Source organism: Vicia villosa, linkage group LG3 (assembly GCF_029867415.1).
Source record: "Vicia villosa cultivar HV-30 ecotype Madison, WI linkage group LG3, Vvil1.0, whole genome shotgun sequence".
NCBI lineage: Eukaryota > Viridiplantae > Streptophyta > Magnoliopsida > Fabales > Fabaceae > Vicia > Vicia villosa.
Genome location: NC_081182.1, coordinates 210,145,872 through 210,171,854, shown reverse-complemented (window position 1 = coordinate 210,171,854; position 25,983 = coordinate 210,145,872). Strand labels below are relative to the sequence as shown.

The window sequence follows — 25,983 nt, the reverse complement described above, 5'->3', positions numbered from 1 at the left end:
AAGCAGGGAAGAACTTACTTAGGGTTTGGTTATCTTCACCCGGCAATGGACCCATAAAAGCAAAAGATTTTCCAGAAAGTTCAAAGGGTATGATTACCTGGGAAGCGTAGATAGCGCGAACTTCTTCAACGTTAGGGTTTGGAATGTGTTCGTGTTCACCAGACCGTGTGGTGGATTGGAGCTTTAGAGCAGGTTGAAGAACATTGGAAGATGAAGCCATCGGACGAGTTTTGAGAAATGCAGATTTGAAAAGTTTGAAGATGTTGGTTCCTTTGTTTGATGAAGAAGACGGAGAAATAGGAATGAGAAGTTATAAAAAGAGTGCAAGTCCAAAGTATTTAAAGGTTTTAACGGGAATCCTTTTTAAATCTTTTGGGTAAAACCCAAAGGACACGTGGCGAATGATGATTTAATCCAATGGCGGTCGAAAGATTCAGCTTTACTCCTAGTATATAGGAGTAATAATCAGGAAGTAAGGTCAAGGACGTGGGAATGTAAGTTATGAGAAGACATTTTGAGAATGACAAGACGTTTCGGAAACAGAGATTATCAATGATTATGACGTTTAGTCAGTAGTCTTGGAACTATCAAAAATTTAATAAAAGACGAAATCTTATGATGGCAAAAAATGCCTATTTCTGTTGATCTTCGAAACAGGCATTTATTGGGGGCAATTTGTTAGCTGAAGATTTCGTTGAACAAATATATGTGCTTCGAAGGAGTGTATGATCGAAGGCAAGGTGGTTACTGATGACCATCTCTGAGAAATATAAAATGGCTACTGATGGCCATGTTTCGATAGTAAAAAATGTCTAAGTTTTTTATGAAGATGATGGCTACTGAAAGCTATTGGAAGGACATATCCTCGAAGACTTAGACAAAATTTATGAATTTGCTTAAGTATTATTATTTAGCGTGTTTGTTAGTAAGTGTTATTAACATACTGCCACGCGTCGAAGATGGACTCAGGCGGGAAGATTTGAAATTCGAAGATAGTTGCGTAACTGCTTATTCACAGATGTCATCGCTGGAAGTTCTTATGAGAAACGTGGCAGCGGATTAGCATAGGGCCGTTATGGTCGAAACTAGTATAAATAGGAGTTTTTATGATAGAATTCCGTGTGTTCATTTTGTACAAATCACTCACATATTTACTCAAGTATCAAGCGTTAACGAGAACGAGTTCGCTGAGAAAATGTACGTATGACACCACCATCTTAATACATGAGTATTATCTTTTATTGCTTTTCGTTTTCGAATATCTTTAAATTCTTGCATTCTACTTACTTCTTGTCATTTACATTACTGTATCTTTACTTTCATGTTATTTACTTTCATGTTATTTACTTTCATGTTATTTACTTTCATGTTATTTACTTTCAAGATCTTTAACAGTTTTATGTTTTAAGATTCTTTTTAACAGAATTGCATGTTACGTTATCTGCGTTGTTTACATTTTAAAGTCATAATCACATATAATCAAGTCATCACTAAAAGTGTATGTTTTCAATCGAATAACATTTGTCGAAGACAACGAATCATGAACATGGTTCTAAAGAATATTGATAACAATCTAATTGACTATGTGTCCTAGGATCAATCTAGTCGATCCTGCGAGTAACCAAATCATATTTATTATAGTTTGGAGGACTAGCGGTTGTTTACCGGAAATCACCGTAAACAGCATCCTGACTCGTTTGAACTCAAACTACTCCAGTCCACCCTGTCAAGGTGATTTTGCCTCTCTCTCTTACGAGGTCTTAATCTACTAAATCAAAAGTTTTATTACAATGTAACAAAGACAACTGTCAACATCTTCTCGAGATCAAACCACATCCCGGTCTGCTCAAGGAACAACAATTACAAAATAATTCTTTAGTGTTTACAAAATTGCTTCTAGTAAGAAGTATCACAACTTTGATGTATACACGAAATTATAGCACAATAATAAGATATAAGAATGAATATTTTATGAGAGCTCTATTTGTATTCATGTGCGTGAGTGTATATACTTCTTCATCATTGTCTTCTTTATATAAAGTGGGCTTGAAGAGTCGCTGAGAGACATAATGACTTGTTTTGGAAGGTTGATAAAATGAGAATTGAATGTTCTTTCCAAACATAGAGACTCTGTCTGTAGTAATGATGTTCCATTCGTTAATTTTTGATCCTGTATTAATGATTGTAACGTAAAGAGCATCTTCTGATTATAAGAGTATTGATTGAAGCTTTGGTGCTTGAAGCGTTTTCTGTATCAGAACTTGAGGATTATCTTGTTTGTCTTCAGAACTTCTTGTTCTTATAAACTTCCTTCAGAATCTTCAGAACTTCTTGTTCTCATAAACCTCCCTCAACGTTTAGAAATACAATATTCACTCATTTCTAAATGTTAATAATGTGAGAAAAAAGACGTAGAAATCACTCTAAAGGATCAAGTTGTTACAAAAATAATTTAAAGGACCATCCTATTACAAAAAATTGACTTAAAGGACCTCTGGTGTAATTTTACCTTTTCTTCCATATGAATGAGCTTGATTTTATTTTTGTTCTAGACTTTCAAATATATCAGGATAACTATATGAATAATGTTTTGGCAAGCCCGTAAAAAATTATAACTAAAAATTATTTATATATGTGCTCTAAAACCTTCGGACTTGGGAAAAAATGGAAATTCAAATGGTTTTTTATTGCTAACAAGGAGGAAAAGGACACAAGAAATCAGAAAACTACACATACACCATTATAGCGGTGGGAACACCTCTAGAATCCTCGTCTAGTAAACTCAATAAACTCTAAGGCGCCGAATTTAAATATATAATATCATTAATCTTGACATGACAACCTTCCTTGTAGTGACCATACCTTCCACAAGTCAGACAAAGCAAGTGCAATCCTTCATATTCAATTTTATATTTTCTTCCTTTTATGTTAAACATGGAGAGCATGGTTTGGATAAATTAACTTCTACAGATAACCTTGAATATTCCCCGCGCTCATGCTGCATGGCATTTTTATCTACCTTCACAGTACGACCAACTCTATTTCCAATAAAGGTCAACACTTTGGCATCATAATATTCTATCGGCAATCCTGCAATTTTTATCCACATAGTTACCTCTTTGAGGGTGTCACTTGCTGGTTAGAAATTTCTCCTTTACTGTGCGATAGTGATCGTAGAGGAACCATGGTCCATCTGCAATTGTAGCACTTTTATCATCCTCATGAGAAAAACTACTAAGTAGTAATAATTACTCAAATCAATGATGATAATGATTCCTTTCCTGACGCACATCTGCTTAAGTCTGCATTCAAGTGCCTTATTACCAATCTTTCTCCCTAAAAGTTTGACAATCACTCCTCTTCTTCACGGGCGATAGATATGTTTTCCTCCTTCAAATTAAAGAAATGCAAGATACTCATACCCTCCCACTCTTTCTTCTTCCACAATCATACCTTAAACTTCCTTATATTTGCATCATCAGCTACTTCCATACCCTCCCAACCCTCTGAATTCCTTCTTGTAACCATCTTCATGTAGAATCTAATTGGTTCATTCCTAGCATGATATTGTATTGTATGTCGTTCATTGTTTCCTTCTTTGATCTTTTTTGTACTCCTTTCTTGCAAATCTACTTAATCTGCTCTCATCGGAGATGATTGTGTTCTAATCCTCGCCAAAATAAATAAAGAGAATTTCTCAATGCATCCCATGATTCTCTCATACACCGTGCGAAATTTCAATTATGCCTTTAATTTTGTAGATGCATCTCCGGAAGCACTTTCTTTTTGCAAAAAAAAAATATTTCTTTCCGTTGATACATCTATAGAAGCGTTAAAACATAGTGAAACTTGGGATATTCCTAATTAATTGGAAAAATCTCAAGTTCATGAAATCTTCCATAACTACATCTACGAAAGGGTTTTTAAATAGAGGGTTCCGTATGTACCTACAGAATATTCTGTTATCTTATGTATTTTTCTAATTAATTGAGAAATTAATTTGGGATTTTCCTAATTACTTGGGAAAATCTCAAGTTTCACTATGTTTTAACGTTTCCGTAGATGTCAAGAACTTAATTAATTTGGTATTTTCTAATTAATTGGGAAATTAATTTTGGATTTTTCCAATAAATTGAGAAAATCTCAAGTTTCACTATGTTTTAACGCTTTCGTAGATATCATGAACTTAATTAATTTGAGATTTTCCTAATTAATTTGGGATTTTCCCAATTAATTAATTTTAAAAATCTCAAGTTTACTATGTTTTGAGCTTCTGTATGTGCATCTACTTGAACAAAACGTTAAACAAAAAGTGCTTCCGGAGATGCATCTACGAAAGTTAGAGGGTATTTTTGTCAATTCGCAGGTGCATGAGAGATGTATGAGGTGAGGTTAGAAATTCTCAAAATTAAATGCTTCGCCAATTATACAATTTAAATGGTTTTTCTTAATAAGATGAGAAAATGGGTGACGTACTGACAGTATAAAAAAGTTTTACACTGTTAATCAATCACAACCATGAATCAGGATAAATTATACTGTAATTTTTTAAAAATTTATATGACATGGAAAAACGATTTATTTACATTAGATGACAATGTAAATTTTTTTTCATTGTCAATGCACTACCTTTAACCTCTAATAAGATACCATGGTGATTTATTTCATAGTAGGTTTGACTAGCAATTTGTTTTGTTTAGAGGTTTTTATCTATATCATCCCTTGAGTTTTTAGATCTTTATTATTAATATTATTAATATATTAATGAGGACATTGCAAATAATTTTTGTTTTGTTTAGACGCTAACATAGTATAAAAACTAGTTTTTTTTTATCACAGTATAAAACCTAGTTAATCATAGCTAGAAGATGCCTTTCACCTCCAATTTTTAATTTTATTAAAAAAATCAAAATTTAAATTTTCTATTAATCAAACCACATTTTTATTTATTAATATACTTAATCTTTGGAGGAATCAAATTAAGAACTTGTAAAAGCTTTAATCATAAGACACTTTCAATACCATATGTGGTTGTAGAAATCCTTATACCTAAAAATATTGCCTCATCAACCGTACATTTATCCATATTGATAATTTAAACCATAGTTTATAACAATCTAACAATTTTCTAAATATACACATGTCCCTCTTCTATTACCAAAGGATGAAAAGTTAAAAAAAAAAAAAATTTATTTGTATATTAACCCCTCTATTAAATATGCATAAGAGGCATTAATTTTATTAAGTATGCGAAAGGTAAGGGACAATAAAATATATTATATAATGTACTACTACGAATATTTAAATGTTTTAAACATTGCATTATACATGAACACGTTATAAATTGATCAAAGTTCAATCAATTTATTTATAAAATAACAAAAATATGGCTAAAATTAAGTTTGTTTATGCTATAATTTTAGTTCTTTCTTTATTTTGTCATTCAACGGAGGCTGGCGGTAAATTATTTTCTCCCTTTTGAATATTTTTATTTTATATTTTATAGTTATTACTAAAAAAATTTATTTTTTATTTTTTTATAGTAGCTGGTAATCCATGTGAAACTGATGAAGATTGCCCTTTTCCGACTTATCTGACTAATAGGGTTAGGATGTTCAATGTCTTTTATAGGTGCACTGAGAAAGTGTGTATACTGTTTTACCAGTGGCCACAAAAATCATAGTTGCAAGGAAGAATTATTTATGGGTATATGGAAGATATAAATAATATACTTTATGGTAGAATATTTGTCATTTAGGATTTATTCTATTCTTCCAACCAATAATTATATTTTTAATATATTTGTTCCCTTTATAATTATGACTTTGTGTTCTAAATATTGTTTATTCTGAAACTATTACCTTAAAACTATTTCTTAACCCGCCTCCTAATCTTCTTGGCCATCTCTGGCGAATTTACGAAAATACCCCTTGTTTCGGAAGTTCATTTCCGAAAACGTACTTTTATTGGAAAAAAAAAGTGTTTACGAAAAAAAATTCATTTCCATTATCGGACCTTAAAATTACAATTCCAAATCCAACTTTACTAGCTTCGTTCCCAACCCAATCAATCAAATGCTCGCGACTACCGAAGCTCCGATCATTGGTAAATTGTTGCCGAATATCAACCGCATTGATCATAGCTCAATCGTCGATAACCGAATCGTTTTTAACGTTGACAACTTCTGGAACTACTGCGCCATCGTCTTGCACAATGTTGTCCGGATGCACCATACCTAACATATGCGAAAATTAGCAATCTTCTCAAAACTGTTTTTTTAACTGCCAAGGCATATTTCGGAAGTTCATTTCTGAAATTTGTTAGGTAATATATTTCGGAAATAAACTTCCGAACCATCGCATGTTTTAGCATAAATTTGTTGAATCAATGTAGTGAAATAGGGGATGAACTGGGAGATGTTTACCTCAAATTGTAGCTTTTTATGCTCCCTTTAACGTGATCAACGGTTTGAAACTTGATTTTGAGAAGAAAAATGGATGGAGATTGATTGAGTTTTGGAGAGGGTTTGGAGAAGTTTTGGAGAAAAAATGATGAAATAGTGAAGAAGGGAAAATTGTATATGCAGGAATATTTTCGGAAATGAACTTCCGAAATATTCACGGTTTTGAATTTTTTTTTACTTCGGAAATGCATCTCCGAAAACACTACTTTTTTGGTGTTTTCGGAGAGTCATTTCCGAAAAGCATGAAAATTCAAAAAAAAAAATTAACTTCAGAGATGCATCTCCGAAGCAGGGGTAATTGGGGGATTTCGCTGGGGGTGACCCCATAGGGAGGTGGGTAAAGAAAAATTCTTTTATTTTATTTTATGTTACCTTAGTTTTATTCTTTTACTTTGAAATAAGATTGTGAATGAAAGGGTGTGTGAAAGTTCTCCTGATCTAGTGTATTAGTGATCAGTGTATTATAAAAGTATAAGAGTGTTTCCTAAGATACAATTAATTTTTCTGGGCGTTACAACTAGTTGTTGGCTTGTGTATGGTATTGTTAGTCATACTAGTTGGTTGTGCATTTGTAATCAGTTTGGTTATAGTGGATTAAGTCCTCGTTGAGAGAGGTGAAATCACCTTGACGGGTGGACTCGAGTAGTTTGAGTTCAAATGAACCAAGATAAAAATACCGTGTGATTTTTATAAACAAAGAAAACCCCTTATTCAACCCCCTCTAAGTGTTTTCATACCCTTGAATTGTTTTCTTCTTTGATCTTTTTTGTATTCCTTTCTTGTAAATCTACTTCATCTGCTCTCATCGAAGATGGTTGTGTTCCAATCCTCGTCAAATAAAAATTAAGAGAATTTCTCAATGCACCCTATGATTCTCTCATACACCGCACGAAATTTTAGTTATGCCCCTGTTTCCGTAGATGCATCTCCGGAAGCACTTTTTTGCAAAAAAAAAATTGTTTATTTTCGTAGATGCATCTACAGAAACGTTAAAACATAGTAAAACTTGGGATTTTTTCCAATTAATTGGAAAATTCCCAAGTTCATGAAATCTTCCATAACTACATCTATAGAAGGGTTTTAAAATAGTGTTCTGTATGTACTTTTGGAATATTTTGTTATCTTATGTATTTTCCTAATTAATTGAGAAATTAATTTGGGATTTTCCCAATTAATTTGGGATTTTCCAATTAATTGGGAAATTAATTTGGGATTTTCCCAAATAATTGAGAAAATTACAAGTTTCACTATGTTTTAACGCTTTCGTAGATGCCATGAACTTAATTAATTTGGAATTTTCCTAATTAATTTGTGATTTCCCAATTAGTTGGAAAATTAATTTGAGATTTTCTCAATTAATTAATTGTAAAAATCCCAAGTTTACTATGTTTTAAGCTTCTGTATGTGCATCTACGGAACAAAACGTTAAACAAAAAAGTGCTTCCGGAGATGCATCTATGAAAATTGGAGGGTATTTTTGCCAATTCACAGGTGCATGAGAGATGTATGAGGTGAGGTTAGAAATTCTCAAAATTAAACGATCTGCGAATTATACAATTTAAATGGATTTTCTTAATATAAGATTACCCATGGTGATTTATTTCATAGTAGCTTTGACTAGCTAATTTTTTAGAGGTTTTTATCTATATCATCCCTTGATTTTTAGATCTTTATTATTAATATATTAACGAGGACATTGCAAATAATTTTTTTTGTTTAGACGCTAAGAGCATCCACATCCAAAGAACTCATTTTGGTTCTTTAAATGGACCTGCTAAATTTTTTATATTATTTCACACATTTCAATTATATAAGCAATTCATTTGAATTTTCTAAATATCCATCTAACCCATAAAAACTATAAAATGGGTCCCGTTAAACTCACTTTATACCTCACCAATTTTTAGAAAAAGCAAAATGTATTAAAGGGAATAACCAAGCACAAGCAGTGCACTAGATTATTCAAAATATTGATACAAAATTTGTCTCTTACACAAAAAATTACAGATACCCCACCAACTAAAAAACCTTAAACAAACTTACTCTTAGTCACCACCATCACTGCTACAAAGGAGATAACAGGAAAATTAAGCTATTTCAAAACAAATTATGACCAAAACTAGAAACAGCAGCAAACAAAACATGGAAATGCATACAACATTCTATGCTTTGATTGAATTCCAGAATTGCGACTAAGCCACCAGATCAGTAGCACCACGCACACTACTATTTTCTAAATTCCATAACAGACTGATGATTTTTAAATTCCACAACACACAGACCAAAAATAATGGAGACATGATTGGCACATAAATACCATAGCCAAACTCAGATGAATCTCACTTCTCTAATCCTTTGTTCCAGCCTTCCAAAAACCATTGTGGCTCAGCCTCAACACCGAATCAATACTATTTCCGTGCCTATCTAATAATTCCCAATGGATTCAGATGCCACTGCTGCGCATTGCATCGAAGATCTATATGCTTGTTTCTTAACCACAACCATGATGTTCTTTGGACTCCTTCAAACATTTGTTCCACTGTTGTTTTCTTGTTCTTGAAAATTAATGAATTTCTTTTTTTCCACATACTCCATATGCATGCGAACCATGCCTCTCTTAGTATTAGAATTATATTTCTCTCGTTGCTGGCGAGCATACCAAACTGATCAAAATGCTCCCAACCTTCGTTTTGCAGCACCATTACCAATCCAAGCCCTCTGAGAACACGATACCATAAACCTACATAAAAAGAACACTCAAAGAAAAAGGTAAGTTCCCGTTTCATCCGTGTCACACCCTTCCGTGCACCTGTTAATATCCTGGACTATGAAAACTCTTCTAACTAAGTTATCCTTGGTTGGAAGCCTGTTGTGAAATAGCCGCCAGACTAAATACAAAACCTTTGACGGACCGACTTGACCCAAATCTTGGACCACTCTTTTGAAGTCTCAGTTCTGTTTTCCGCTCGTCGAGCCTTATAAATCTCCTTCAATAAATATTCCTAGGAGTTTTCACTTACCCATATATCTAGATTGCAAATGTCCCTCCACCATAATGAACTATTTTTGTCACTCGATCTAACTATACCCCCGAAACCACCATAACGATCTTTTAGTGCTTTAATCCAAATACCATATCTTTACTTTCTAATTTTCCATATTCATTTTCCTAGTAATGAAGAGTTAAAATCTCTTAGGTTCTTTATTCCCACCCCACCCTCTTTTATAGGTCTAAAATTTTTATCTCATTTGATCCAGTTAATTTTCCTCTCATCCTCACATCCCCCCCACAATTTTTTTTAAAGAATGATTCAAGTTTGGAAATGATACTTGAAGGAGCTTTGAAAACAGATAAGAAGTAGACGGGTATTGCGGACAAGAAAAATTTCAACAAAACCACTCTACCTCCAAAAGACAATTGTTTGTGTTTCCACATTGACAATCTAGATCTTACAACATCCATTACTGGCTGCCAAGTCTTCAATGATCTTGGGTTGGCACCTATAGGAATCCCAAGGTATTTGAATGGAATAGAGCTAACCTTACAATTCTGTTTTCTAGCTGCATCTAGAAGCCAACACCGGCAAATATTAACTCCGATAAGACAACTTTTCTTGAAATTGACTTTCAGGCCTAATATCATTTCAAATAACATGAGATTTTCCTTTATGCTCCTTATGTTTCCCCATTTATTTTCACCAAAAGTTGATGTGTCATCTGCGTATTGGAGATGAGAGAAGCTCTCCTTTCCATTTTCAAATTTATATCCAGAAAAGTTTTCCAGTTCAACTGCCCTTTTCATGAGACTGTTAAAACCTTCTGCCACTAGTAAGAATAAGAAAGGGGACAGTGGATCCCCTTGCCTTAATCCTCTACCTACCTTGAATTCGTTGGTGGGACTGCCGTTCACTAAGACTGAAACCGAAGCTGTTTGTAAACATTCTGAAATCCATCTCCGCCATTTCTCATGGAATCCCATAGTCATCACTTCATCTAGAAATTTCCATTCCACTATATTGCATGCCCTTTCAAAATCCACCTTAAACAACACCACTTCTTTTTTCTTTCGCTTTGCCTCATCCACTATCTCATTTGCGATTAAAATTCCACCCGTAATTTGTCTCCTCGAAATGAATGATGTTTATGTGTCTTAAATAATTGAGCCCATCACCTTTCTAAGCCTGTGTTGCAAGTATCTTAACAATTACCTTATATATGCATCCAATCAAATAAATTGGTCTAAAATCTTCCAGTTTTGTTGGATTCTTCTTCTTTGGTACTAGCACGATAAACAAAGAGTTCGGCCCTTTCACCTGTTAGAACAAGAATTGTTCTGATCAATATTCTTAGTTTTGATGATAACATTATATATGAATTTTGTATAAGACAATGTGGTACTCTAATCCTATGCATTTTCCATTTCAGGAAATATATATAGAGTGTGCACAAATCAGCGCAAGAATCACTGATTTAGAAGGTTCAAGTATGCAACATCAGAACATGGTCTCGCAAGACATCAGAAGATGGTTAAGCAGAATCAGAACATGATATATGAAGCATCAGAAGAACTTGAGATCAGAAGCAAAAGCACTGAAGTTCTTATGGTATCACGCTAAGAAGCACTTCAAGGTCAGAAGACAAGAAGATGCTCTGCACCAAGCTGAATGACTCTGATATTCAAACGTTGTATCTACAAAGATCAGATAAGAAGCAAGTACAAGATGGCAGGCTATGCTGACTGCTAAAAGGAACGTTATAAGCTTTTAAAGGAAAAGTCAGTAAAAGCATGAAAAGCAAGGCTCGAGGTAGTTGACAAAAGAGTGAAACATTAAATGCAATGTTGTACGGATCAGCAACGCATTAAATGCTCCCAAAGGTTATCTTCTCATAACGCCTATAAATAGAAGTTCTGATGAGAAGCTAAAAATAACACATTCGCGAAAAATACAGAAACTCTGCTGAATTCAAAAGCTATCAAACTTCATCTTCAACCTCACATTACTTTTGTAATATCTTAGTGAGTTTAAGCTAGAACTTTAAGAGAAATATCACAGTTGTGATTAAAGCTTATTAATAAGCATTGTAATACTCTTGTAATAATTTGTTTACATTAATTTTTAAAGGAACTAGAGAAGATCAAGTTGTGATCGGATTCTCTAGAAGTCTTAGAAGGTCTCTAAGCATTGTGTTCCTAGAGTGATCAAGTTGTAATCAGAATACTCTAGAAGACTTAGAAGGTATCTAAGTGGAAAACCATTGTAATCAAGGTTGATTAGTGGATTAAATCCTCAGGTAAGGTAAATAACTCTAAGGGGGTGGACTAGATTAGTTTCGTTAACAACGAACCAGGATAAAAATCTTTGTGCAAATTGTTTTTATCTTAAGAGTTTTTAAAGTACACTTATTCAACTCCCCTTTCTAAGTGTTTTTCTATCCTTCAATTGGCATCAGAGCGCCGGTTCTAAGGTGCAAGCACTTAACCGTGTTTAGAAAAGATTCAGGAAGAGAAAAAAGCTAAGATGGCTGATGCTACTCCTACACCTACATCTACATCTGGCTCTTCTGAGCAGTATAATGGAAATGGAAATAATGGCTACACTAGACCACCAGTATTTGATGGTGAAAACTTTGAATATTGCAAAGATAGACTCGAAAGTTACTTTCTTGGATTAGATGGTGACTTATGGGATCTTCTGGTGGATGGTTACAAACATCCAGTGAAAGCTAGTGGTGTAAAGCTCACAAGACAAGAAATGAGTGATGATCAAATGAAGCAATTCAGAAATCATCAAAAGTCTAGGACTGTTTTGCTGAATGCTATCTCTCACTATGAATATGAGAAGATATCTAACAGGGAAACTGCTATGGTATATATGAATCATTGAAAATGACTCATGAAGTAAACACCCAAGTCAAGGAGACCAAAGTTCTTGCCTTGATCCAGAAATATGAAGCCTTCAAGATAAAGGATGATGAAAACATTGAAACAATGTTTTCAAGATTTCAAACTCTGACTGCTGGATTAAGAGTTCTTGACAGGGGATACACCAAGGCTGGTCATGTCAAGAAGATTATCAAAAGCTTGCCAAGAAGATGGGGTCCTATGGTGACTGCTTTCAAAATTTCCAAGAATCTGAATGAAGTCTCTCTTGAAGAACTGATCAGTGCCCTGAGGATTCATGAAATTGAGCTAGATGCTAATGAACCTCAAAAGAAAGGTAAGTCTATTGCGTTAAAATCAAATTATAAAAAATGTACTAACGCATTTCAGGCTGAACAAGAAGATTCTGAAGAATCAGAATCAGAAGAAGAGGAAGATGAACTGTCCATGATCTCCAGAAGGGTAAACCAACTCTGGAAGAGCAAACAAAGGAAGTTCAAAGAAGCCTGAAAGAGGAGAATCCTCTGGAAGCAGAAGATCTTACAAGAAGAAGATCACTTGCTTCAAGTGCAATGAGCCAGGTCACTTCAAGAGTGAGTGTCCAAAGCTTCAGAAGGAGAAGCCCAAGAAAAAGTTTCATAAGAAGAATGGGCTTATGGCAACTTGGGATGACTCAGATTCATCAGAATCAGAATCAAACTCTGAAGGCGAGCAGGCAAACATTGCGCTGATGGCCACAATTGATGATGGGTCAGAATCTACATCAGAATCAGAATCAGATTCTGAAGAGGTATTTTCTGAACTCTCTAGAGATGAGCTAGCTTCCAGTCTAGTAGAAATTCTTGAAATCAAGGCTAAACTTAGTATCAAGTACAAGAAGCTGAGAAAGCTCTTTGAATCTGAAACTAAGAAGCTTGAGTTAGAAAATTCTGAACTGAGAGAAAAAGTTTCAAAACTATCCAAAGATGCTGAGTCATCTTCTGGTTCAGAAAGTTTTATTCCAAGCCTGAACAATATTCTTAAAGAATATGACTAGAGTTTCAGGAAATTCTTATCTAGAAGTATAGGTAGAAGTCATCTTGCTTCTATGATATACGTTGTTTCTGGAAACAAAAGAGTTGGCATTGGCTATGAGGGTTAAACCTCATACAAGCTTGAACCTGTTGATGATATGAAAATCACATACAAGCCATTGTATGATCAGTTCAAGTATGGCCACTCTCATGATATTAGGCTCACATCACTTGCCAAAAGCTTTCACATAGCACACACTAAGAAGCATGTGACACAACCTAGAAAATATCATGCAGATCAACCTAATAATTATCATGTTGTTCCTCCTGTTATTTATCATGCTAAACCCAAGTTCAATCAGAACTTGAGGAAATCTAACAAGAAAGGACCCAAGAAATTGTGGGTACCTAAAGACAAGATAATTTCTGTTGCAGATATCCTTGGATGCAAAGAAGGCAAAGCACAACATGTCATGATACCTGGACTCTGGGTGCTCGCGGCACATAACGGGAAAAAGGTCTATGTTCCAAGACCTGGTGCTTAAGTCCGCTGGAGAAGTCAAGTTTGGAGGAGATCAGAAGGGCAAGATAATTGGCCCTGGAACCATAAGTACTGGTAACTCTCCTTCTATATCTAATGTACTTCTTGTAGAAGGATTAGCTCATAACTTATTTTCCATAAAAATTATTCATATATAAATATATTATTCATAGTTTATTTTTATATTTGTTTCTTTTAACAACACAAGCAAAAAAACATACTTTATTTTGACACACGAGAAGGCTATCAAACATATCCCCGTTAAACTTATTCCCTTTAGTATACACCATTAAACAATCTCCAACAGTTTGACATGGAACTGTAGTGAATAATAGGATAAATAATGTTAATAAAATTTGATAAAAAGTTATGTTAGAATTACAAGATAAAAAATAATTTATTTAAGGAAAAAATGATTTACCGATAGCTTTCGCTGAGAGAATGAATATGGACAAAAACAAAATTATAGCATAAATAAATTTGAGAATTTTAGTCATCTTTTTTTATCTTTTAATTTTACAAATGAACTATGATATATTCAATGTATACTAACACAATGCTAAAAACACTTAAATATTAGTAGGACTAAAATGCATAATATATTTTACCAAAAAAAAAAAATGCATAATATATTTTAACATATTTTATTGCCCTTTTGCAATTTAATAAATGTCTCATAAACACATTTTGAAAAGAGGTAACATAAAAATACTTTATAATCTTTACAAGTATTTTTTTAAAAACTTTTTATCCTTTGGTGAGAGAAAGTAGACATGTTTTTTTATAAAAAAAAATTGGTTAAACTATGTTCAAGTTATCTATATGAATGATGTAGAGTTATAAGGACAACATTTTTATGTAAAAGTTAAGAGGGATGCTATGCTTACATAAAAATGTTACACCATGTATTTACATCTTATAAAATACAACATTGTCATGAGTGTCTTTGTATCAAAACAAGTAAAAAAAAAATAATAAAAGATTTTAGAAAATCAAAACTCTATAGGAATAAGGTGTAGGTGTTACTTTTAGTGTAAAAGTAACATTCTTCAAAAGTTAAGTATAAGTAAGATTAGGGATGCTAATTAGTATTCATGGATACATGTACTATGTTTTAAAATTTTTTTATTGAATAAATTTGATATTTGTATTCAGTCTTTATTTATATGGGTATCGCATAAATATTTATGAATTTTGAAATATCCACTATAAATATCATTTTATTTTTAATTTGAAAAATTACAGTTTAATAATTTACTTTATATTATATAAATAGAAAATTATTAAACTTTTGTAAGCGGCTAGAGTTTAGTAATTTGATGTAAATTACTATGTTTATGTAATTTTATTTATCTTATGTGATGATGTAAATAAAAAATGCAATGTTATAATACTTAGTGAGTAGGATTCATTAAGTTTTTTTTAAAAGCAAGATGACATTAAAGAGAGAATTAAGGGTTCTCCAATCCGATTACAAAGAAAATCAAGAATTTCCGATAAAAAGAAAAGATTACAAATTAATTACAATCACGAGAAAAAATATAAAGGATTCTTGTAAAACTCGTAGAAAGAGTAATTGGGGTGTGTAATTTTCCCGCAAAACGACTATTTCCGAACCAACAGCTTAATATGCCAAACGGTATTATTCACATTTCAAGCCTCCTTGCGAAAGCACATTCTGTTCCTAACCAACCAAAGGCACCAAGTTGTAGCAATCCAAACTACATCCAATTTTCTATCCATCACCTTTTTACCATGAAAGAAAAAGTGTCAATCCATAAAATTTGATAAACACTCATCTTCAAAAATAACCCTTTTACCCACCCAAAATGCTATTTCACTCCAAATATTTATCACCATCAAACAACCAAAAAAGTTGTGGTTTCTACTTTCCGCACAATATCCACAAAATATGCACTTTAAATCATCCAAAAGAAAAGACATACCTCGAGTCACCAAAAGATCCTTCATCGGAAGCCTATTATGAAGAAGTCTCCACCCAAAAGCCTTGATCTTGAAAGGCACTTCCATCTCCCACAATAGGCCGAACGCTTCCGCGTGATTAATAGATGGACCATACAGGATACACAACTTCTCGTAAATGTAGGTGAATATGGTTTTTGTGAAAGGAGTTTACTAAAGTTAATAATTTTAATACACCAATGTAAATTATAATTCACCAGTGTTATTGTCAATCAATTTTCATTTAAATAAAGGATCTTTAAAAGTAACATAATCAATCTCCATAATCTTCTCACTAACTCCAAAATATGCTCTAGATGCTAGTACTTGATTCGTATCTTTCGAACTAGAGAAGTACATGGATTCAACTTTACTATAACTCCACTATTTTGCACGGTACTATGATCATCCTTCGATTTTGAATAAAATTAATATTTAGTAATGTCGTGTTCACATCAAGTTATTAAATTAAACTTAGATATATGTGACATCCATTTAATTGTCTCTGATGCACTATCTTCTTAAGAACTCTTTCATTAAACTAAGTTATGAAAATTTTGTTATGCTCTCTCAACAACATCTTTTTACTCATCCTGGGGATATTTTCCTTGATAAGACTTTTGTGAATGATCAGGTAAGTTTGAACTTTACTAAAGTTATTCAATTTATACAAATGTGCTTGAAAAAGAACATCTCAATCAAATGTCTCAACATTTAAGCTTTGAATACTTCTACCATGATATCTTCGATCACAACGAGACTCGGGAATTCTTATAGAGTTAGCTTCTAGAAAATAGTTTGTACAAAACTCAATAACTTCTACGGTGATGTACTGTTCAACAATCAAAATTTATGGATGATGATGATTCTTTGTATATCTTTTAAAGATCATAATGTATTGCTCTACCATATACATCCAAGATAAATAAATGGGACCGTAAATTATAACCTCCCTTACTATATGAACAATTAAGTGAATCATAATGTCAAAAAAATGGTGGAGAGAAAACATCTCTAAATAACACAAGATAATTTCTACCCCATGTTCAGAATCATCTAAATTTTTAGGTTCAACAACTTACTACATATTGAAAATTAAGCACAATTTAACTATAGTTATCTCTCTCTATCTCTCTCTCTCTCTCTCTCTCTCTCTCTCTCTCTCTCTCTCTCTCTCTCCTCTCTCTCTCTCTCTCTCTCTCTCTCTCTCTCTCCTCTCTCTCATCTCTCTCTCTCTCCTCTCTCTCTCTCTCTCTCTCTCTCTCTCTCTCTCTCTCTCCTCTCTCTCTCCTCTCTCTCTCTCTCTCTCTCTATATATATATATATATATATATATATATATATATATATATATATATATATATTGACTTTTAGTTATTATGAGAACTTCTAAGAATGACTATACGATTTAAAATTAATGTCTCAGATTTCACTTAAATTTTAAGAGATAATAATTAATAGATAGATTATGGTTTAAATACATATATTTTCTTTTTTATTTCATTGTCGATATTTTAGAAAATAAAATTATAATTTTAAACTATATAAAAGTACAATTTTTTATTGAAAGCATAAATCTTAAATGGCAACTTATAAAATTTCGACCTTAACATATATTATTCATAGTTTATTTTTATATTTCTTCCTTATAATAACTTCATAAACACATAGCATGCTTTATCAAGGCACAAGATAATGGCATCAATCGCGTTCCTTGGAGGATCCATATTTGCACAATCTTCATTAGTTTCACATGGAAATGTAGTGAAAAATAGAATAAACAATTTTAATAAAAAATTATATAAGAATTACAAAATAAAAAATAATTTATTTAAGGGAAAACAATAATTTATTGAGAGCCTTGGCTGAGAAAAGGAATAGGGAAAAAAAGCAAAACTATAGCATAAATAAATTTAAGAAATTTAACTATATTTTTTTTATCTTTTAAGTTTACAAATGAATTGAGATATATTCGATATACATAATGCAATGCAAACAACACTTAAATAAAAAAATACATAATATAATTTAATATAATTTATTGTCCCTTTTGTAAGTTAATAAATGTCTCTAAGCATATTTAGAAAAGAAGTACTATGACATAAAAATACTTTATATTATTTAGATCTACTTTTTAGGAAGAGGCGGTTGAGGTGGGATTATTTTCTAAGCTAATGTCTTCATGGAATTACTTAGAATCTTTCGCGGGGTGTAGTTTGGAGAAGGATTCCGTGAGTTGGAATTTTGAGACGGATAAGTGCTTTACGGTATCATCTTGTTATAGTCGGTATACTATCCGGCGAATTCCTTTTGGTCCTATCAATAGGAACGATGATGTGATGGAAAAGATTTGGAAGATGGATGTTCCTTTCAAAATCAAGGCCTTTGCATGGAGACTTTTTGTGAATAGGCTACCAACCAAAGATCTTTTGAAAGTTAGAGGTATTGCTTTGCCCGCTTCTAATTTATTTTGTGTTTTTTGTGGATTACATTTGGAAGATAGAGACCATATTTTTATCAAATGCAATGTAATTAAACTTGTTTGGAAAGATATTGGTGAGTGGGTGGATTATTCGGGATGGAAGGAAGAAGATTGCATTCCACTTTTTATGGAATGGTACGCCATGAGTTGTATGAGAAGAATTAAAGAAGGTAAATTGGGGGTGTTATGGTTGACCACTTGTTGGATAATTTAGTTGACAGGAAATGAATTTTGCTTTAGTCAGGAAGTTTGGAATGTAAATGATATTGTGTGGAAAATCAAGATCTTGTTGTGGAGATGGTCTTCCTTTGGAGATATTACATATTCCAATTGTAACTTTTACGATTTTTGTAAAGACCCGTTGTCTTTTTTATCGTGATTGTAATTGGTTTGTAATATCGTTTTTTTTTACGGACTTGTTCCGGTTTTGTGTATCAAGATTGGAGAACCCTTAGTTCTCTCATTAATATATTTCTTGCTTACACAAAAAAAAGAAACGAGACATTTGCTTTTAGAAAATTTGTTAAACTATGTTCAAGTTATCTATATGAGAGATGAAGAGTTATGAAGAGAACATTTTTATGTAAAAGTTAAACATAAGTAGGATTAAGGATGGTAATTAGTTTTTATGGGCAAGTGTACTACTTTTTTTATTTGTCTTGTTGAATACATATTATTCGTACAGGCATCAGTCCAATAAATATCTATGAATTTTGAAATATCCACATATATTTATGAATACTATATTATTTTTAATTGAAAAATTATAGTTTAATAATTTATCTTATATGATGTAAATAGAAAATTATTAAGTCTTTGTAAATGGCTAGGGTATAATAATATGATGTGAATAAAAAATTTCAATTTTATAATAGTTAGTGAATAGAATTTACTAAGTTAATGTAAGTGTGAGATATTGGATCGAACTCTAGTATGGTCGAATGGTAGCTTCTTGGTTCGACAGGATTAAGCATGAAGTCGAAGGCTATTCACATGCTTGTGTCGAAGATGCTAGGGTTGTTAGCATGTTAAATTAGGTTTTAGTGTTTAAACTTTAATTTGTTAAGTTGACTTGTTTATTTAGTTGGCTTGTATAATGGGAGTTGTGGAAAAAGCTCATTAGTTAGTATGTTAGGTTTTATTATAAATAGCATACTAGTCTCTCATCATTACTAAGCTGCAAATCCTAATTAGGGTGAGAGGGTTATCTATTATTCTTGTAATCTTGTTTTCAAAGAGAAAGTAAAAAATAGCAGTTATAACTAATTCTTGTGTTCTTCTTCTTCCTTGTACTTTATTCTTCCCTTGTTTTATACTTTGTTCTTGGCATTGAACTCACAACAATAAGTGATTAGGGTTTTTGTGAAAGGAGTTTACTAAATTTAATATTTTAATAAATATTTGAATAATTTTGATACACCATTGTGAATTCTAATTCATAAGTTTCTACATAGAGTTATTGTTAATCAACTTGCACTTAAATAAAGGAAGTTTAAAAATAACATAATCAATCTTTATAATCTCCTCAATGACCCCAAAGTATGCTCTAGATGCCATTACATGATTCTTATCATTTAAACTAGAGAAGTTCATTTATTCAGTTTCAACCATAACCCCACTGTTTTGCACGGTACTACAGTTATCCTTTAATTTTGTATATAATGAATATTTAGTAATGTCGTATTAACATCAAGTTATTAAAATAAACTTAGGCATGTGTGGCATCCATTTAATTGTCTCTTATATACTATCCTCTTTAGAAACTCTTTCATTAAATCAAGTTATGAAAGTTTTGTTATGCTCTATCAACAATATTTTTTTCACTCATTTGGGGGATTTTTCCTTGATAAAACATTTAGGAATGGTCAAGTAAGTTTGAACTTAACTAAGGTTATTAAATTTATACAAATGTGCTTGAAGAAGAAAATCTTGGTCAAATGTCTTAACATTTAAATCTTTAATACCTCTACCATGATATCTTCTATCATGACGAGACTCGGGAATTCCCACAGAGCTAGCTTATGGAAAATAGTTTGTACAAAACTCTAAAACTTCGTCGGTGATGTACTGTTGAACAATTGAAGCTTCAAGATGATGATGATTTTTTGTATACCCTTTAAAGATCTTCATGTATCGCTCTACCATATTCATCTACGGTAAATAAACTGGATCAGAAATTATAATCTCTCTTTCTAGATGAACAATTAAGTGAACCATAATCTTAAGAAAAATGGAGGGGAAATATTTCTAATTGACACAAAATAATTTCAGCCTCATGTTCAAACTCATCTAAAATTTCAAGTTCAATGACTTTACTACATATTGAAAAATAAGAACAATTTATCTATAGTTAACCCTACATTTCTTGGTAGTTGCCACAAATAGCCACTTGTAGAAGTTATTGCATCAACACATGACAATCATGAGATTTTAAGCCAAGTAATTTGAGATTATTCATTGACACAAGTTTCTTCATATTTGATGAGTATTCTTGGGGAACTTGATACCCTGCAAACAACTACAAAAACATTTTTTATTTTTTAGACAGATGGTAACATGTAAGGGGAAAATATTTTCTATTTCCTATATCTTCAAATCTATGTGACATAGGTTTTTTTTTTGTCACTTCACCTTGCCATACCCATTTCATGTAATTTATCTAATTTCATCGCAAACACAATGATAGCATATAACACCACTTGTATGTTTTTGTGTAATTCGGAAAATTTTACGTGGACACCAAAAAATTCCATTATCGATAGGAAGGGTTTTTCCTCGAGTTCCAGAATATGAATCACTACATTCTCATACACTTTAATTAATCCATTTTCTGTCATCCAACTATGATCCATAATAACATACAACTTCTAAAAGTAAAATAAACATGGACATTCCAAAATATTAAAACAATAATAATAAATAACAACTATAGATACATGAAAAATAACAGTACCTTATACCCTAAGTCTAAAAAATAGTGACAATAACAATAATAGTTAAAGCAAACAACTACAAATGCTTGAAAAACAACACTAGATTATACCACATGTCTCAAAAACCATGACAATAACAATAACAACAACACCAATAATAATAACAACGACGGAAACACCAACAATGATAACAACAACATCAACAACAAGAACATGTAGAGAGTTTTACATGCCATGAACGTGATGAGAGACACAAATAAATTTTTTGGTTTGCGGTTTGAGCTTCCTTCCTCCTTGAAAAGAAGATGGTGTTTCAGTTTGTTATGTGGAGAGAATGGTGTTTCAATTGAACAAAAGTAACAACGTGTAAAAGTGAATTAAGCTAAACCTCCTGATTAGTGAGTAGAATAACGTTTAGAGTTTACATCTCGATTTTAAGAAAAACTGAGAGAATAAAACCGAGGTAAAAACTGCATTCAATGTATTTAAATAAAATATTAATCCCCTTTTAAATTTGGTTTTCTAAAAAAATGAGATATAAGATGATTTATAAAATTAAGGAAATTTTTTTGTTCTTAATAAAGTATAAATTTGCAGGAGCTTGGAACCAAAACTTGAACACTGAGCTACATAACCTGTCAATTTTCTACAAAATCGAGGGATAAGATTAAACTTTAAAAAAATGATGTGTTTCAAGTTATTTGACCTCGGATTTTCTTTGGCTGATGTGAAAGCTTTGTCATGAAATTTATTATTTGTATTAGGTATGGCATAACGATTGCATATTATACAGGAAAGAATATGAATCCTTGAAGGAGTGCCCGAGGTATGGAGAGTCTCGTTACAAGTTGAAGGACCATGGTGCTAAAGATAATGATGGTGTAACTAGAAAGGATGCTCCTGCCAAGGTGATGTGGTACCTACTGATAATTTAAATATTCAAGAGATTATTTCTAATGTAAATGAAGCAAATAATACTAGATGGCATATTGATCAAAGAGTAAGTGATGGAAAAATTCACCATGTAACTAATTCATCGCAATGGAAGAAAATTAATTTGCTCTTTCCAAATTTTGCTTTTTAGCCATGGAACCTTAGGATTGGACTTGCCACTGGAAGAATTAACCTATTTAGTAATATGAGCACTAATCATACTTCATTTAAAACCTATCTCAATGTATGTACATAAAACGCAAATATATGATATTATAAATGATAATTTTAGGTCAAAAAAACCGGGGAACAATAAATATGTTTATTTAAATCCATTAAATGAAGATTTAAGAGACTTCGGGGAGGAAGGCATTGATGTTGATGATGTGTATATGGGTGATGTAATTAAGACGTGTGCCATTAAGGATCTGGATTTCATCCAAAGTCTATCTGCACCTAATAGGCAGGGTCTTTTGCATATGCTTCCTATACCTTGTTCAAGGTTATTTCTATGGTATTTATTGACCAAGACGATGTGTTGGATTCTGGTTACTTATCTAGGGAGCAGGATGAACTAAAACAGAAGTGTGAGATCCTTGAGCGGGATAGTTGATAAAGAATCTTCTTAAGTTGCGAGTAAAGGCTGGGCTCACCGACTATTTGCAAGAAGAAGCGAATCAGTATGGTTCTTCGTTACTTTTGGCTACATATATAAAGACGTTAAAGGCTTCTCTTGTTTATAGAGAGAAACATTGGAAGAAGGCTTCTAAAGATACATTGGAGGCATGTCACTACAGAAAAAAGGCCTCCTACCACGCCCAGAAAACCGAGGCTTTATGCAAAATAACCGTGGCGTAACGCTGAGGCCACGGTTCGGCCACGGAAATCCAACGGTGGAGTATACGGCCGTGGCCAAAAGTAAAGTCCACGGTTTTTTGGTATAGACCACGCCATTTTTACAAACGTGGCATTTTTAGGCCACGGTTTAGGTAGCTTGATTAAGGCCGCGGTTTGTATTTGCCATGACTTAATAACTGTGGCTATATTGTAAAGCCACGGTTTCATTTTAACGTTTACAACACAGTATTAGTTCAAGATATAGCCACGGTTTGGTTATGACCACCTATTTAAAACCGTTGTTATATGTTATGCATTCTAACCCATTTATCTAGCCACGGTTTATTTCTCTATCATTATATATATATATATATATATATATATATATATATATATATATATATAATTAACAATAACATTGATCAATATAAAATTAATCATGAAAGTAAATACAATTCTAGCATTTATTTAGGATCAACCATGTTTTATAAATATAATTCTAGCATTAGATTATGCGATCATGAAAGTATCATAAATGTACTTCTAGTGTGAAGACAAAACCAAATACAGAGCTACTAATAGTTTTACACCATGACTAATGAGTTCAAAGGTATAGTATATGGTTGCGGTTCAGTCTCAAACAGCCAGTGGAAACAGCCAGTGGGTACAACCTTCCCTAAATTGATTCTTTTCAAAGATCTCTTCATGGCCAAAGAGGGTTTATAACCTGCAATCACAAGGAAATCGTTACATAATCTATCCAATCCAAAATTATCACTAAGATTTTGAGTGTTTCCTTCCCATAACTCGAGTAACTCATTTTTCATCCAAGAGATCACAACTACAGGTCCCAAAGTAGAAGGCACCTGCACAGACAAAAGACAGAGAACTTTGTTAAGGGTGAAACCAAACCGTTGGATTTTGGAGCCCTCATACGATGCTACCTGTACAATGATTTGCAAAATTAAAACTTATACTTAGTTACATATAAAAACTTAATATAGGATGCGAGTCCCTCCATATATATACTATTAATATTAATACAGGATATTGCATAAGGTGAACAAGTAAATGAAAAATATTTTGGACTCTTGAAAACACGGCTCCATTGACAATCATGAGACTCAATTGTGTTATAATTTTGCATTTGAAACTCAATCAAACAAATAACTGAACACATTTGGGTATAGATAAATACGAGGTATGTAATTTAATATGCAGTTTATGCACTGGGCAACAGGTGACAATTGTTTTGACAATATCTTATTTGGGTCCAAGACTCCAAGTAAACAGGTTTTGACAAAACAAATTGCATGTATCAAATGGCAGTGTTTCAGCAGTGTACAGACTCTAAGCTCAGTCAGTCAGTCAATACTAAATCAGAATATGTTAATAAAAAATGTTCGACGATTTCAATTTATTGCTCCAATCCAACGCAAGTTTGGCAAACATATTCAGGAATTAAGCCTGAATGAGTTGATTTAAATCAGAACCTGAATGAGTTGATTTAAATAAGAACCTGAATGAGTTGATTTTCAGTTAAAGCTGACTGACTGACAAGAATAGGAAACCGTCCAACAAATTCAGGAATTAAGCCATATGCAATAAGATCACTGCTTTAAACCTGTCACAAATAACTAAAGAAAATTGTAATGTAACAAATTGGCAAAATTATAAGCATTGCTCATGCTTGCCTGTACATACAAGTGCAATGACCTTGTCTGAGAATTTAATATGAAATGAGTGAGGGAGCAGAAGCATGATACAAATGTTGTCAACTTCATAAATGTTGTAGGTGTGTTGTTAAGATTGTATGGAGTGTTGTTAAGGTTGTCAACTTCATAATCTAGAGTAAACAATCAATTCTAACTATTTCTGTGATGAGGAGACTTACCTTCAAGAGGTTTGATAAATATTTCTTCCTTGGAAGTACACCTCTCCAATCATACTTGTGATCCTTTGGCTTCAAAAAGGGAATATCTATTGTATATTAAAGAAAGCCTAAAAACAATATATTACAAGTTATAACTTATACCCATTGGATATATTACAGAATTGTAACCAAATGTTCAGTTATAACTTAATAGCTCTAACATAAGGCTCTGTTAGGTTTGAAAAGGATATACATATACATCATAAAAATAACTCAAGCATTCATGAATTTGACTTTTAGGATGGAAATGAAAGTGAACAATTCTTCCATGAAAGTGGATAGCTAATAAAATTCCGTCAGAAAAAATTACACAACATGATGAAAGACAAAAAATTTCACAAGCCAACAAGAATCAAAATGCAAAACCAAAAGATAATTTCAGTATCATTAAAGCCTTGAAGCTTCATGAGACCCTTAAAATTTCATAACTTTAGAAAATATTACTTAGAATTTCTAAGAAGTTGATGTTGAACCAAGCCTTTTTTACTACTATTCTTTTGAGATATAAAATTTAGTGGACACATGTTTACTAAACACACATAACATGTTTCCAATTAATATACAAATATATAATATTTTTATTTGAGTGTCTGAAGTCTTAACAGAGATTAATATAACAAAACAAAATTAAAACAAATCAAGAGGCTTCGATGGTCAAAGATCTAGTTTTTATATCACTTTCATACCATGGATCATGTCCCAAGACAGAGTTGTATTGAGATATGTTGGGTCCTCCAGCCACAATGAGAGACTTTCAGCTCCTGTAAGCAGAGGCAGAAGAATATCTTGATCACTAAATATGCCATAGCAGGCAATTTTTTGGTATGTCCTAGATAATAACTACATGAAAATATGAAATAGATTGATTAAGGAAAGGAAATCTGTAGATATCCAATTGCTCACATATCACACATGCACATCAATCTCAAACCACAAACATGAAATTGTAACTATGAAATGCATATTAAATTGTTTATTATATTCAGCACAAAATAATTTGAGAAC

The 25,983-nt window shown here is 32.4% G+C and overlaps 2 long non-coding RNA genes across 4 annotated transcripts; both read right to left on the bottom strand.

Annotated features, from left to right (window-relative positions):
• Positions 1-5,334: 5,334 nt before the first annotated feature.
• LOC131593432 (uncharacterized) lies at positions 5,335-14,462 on the bottom strand. Its single transcript, XR_009280973.1, has 3 exons — positions 14,320-14,462; positions 6,425-14,217; positions 5,335-6,235 (listed from the first exon to the last, which is right to left on the bottom strand). It is a non-coding gene; the product is annotated as an uncharacterized LOC131593432 (long non-coding RNA).
• Positions 14,463-23,478: 9,016 nt separating this feature from the next.
• Positions 23,479-25,741, bottom strand: LOC131657254 (uncharacterized). 3 transcript variants are annotated; one of them, XR_009300561.1, is made up of 5 exons: positions 25,665-25,741; positions 24,940-25,046; positions 24,565-24,669; positions 23,853-23,911; positions 23,479-23,772 (listed from the first exon to the last, which is right to left on the bottom strand). It is a non-coding gene; the product is annotated as an uncharacterized LOC131657254 (long non-coding RNA). The 3 variants fall into 3 exon arrangements; XR_009300559.1 differs by having other exon boundaries at positions 24,565-25,046; XR_009300560.1 differs by lacking the exon at positions 25,665-25,741 and having other exon boundaries at positions 24,940-25,636.
• Positions 25,742-25,983: the final 242 nt, after the last annotated feature.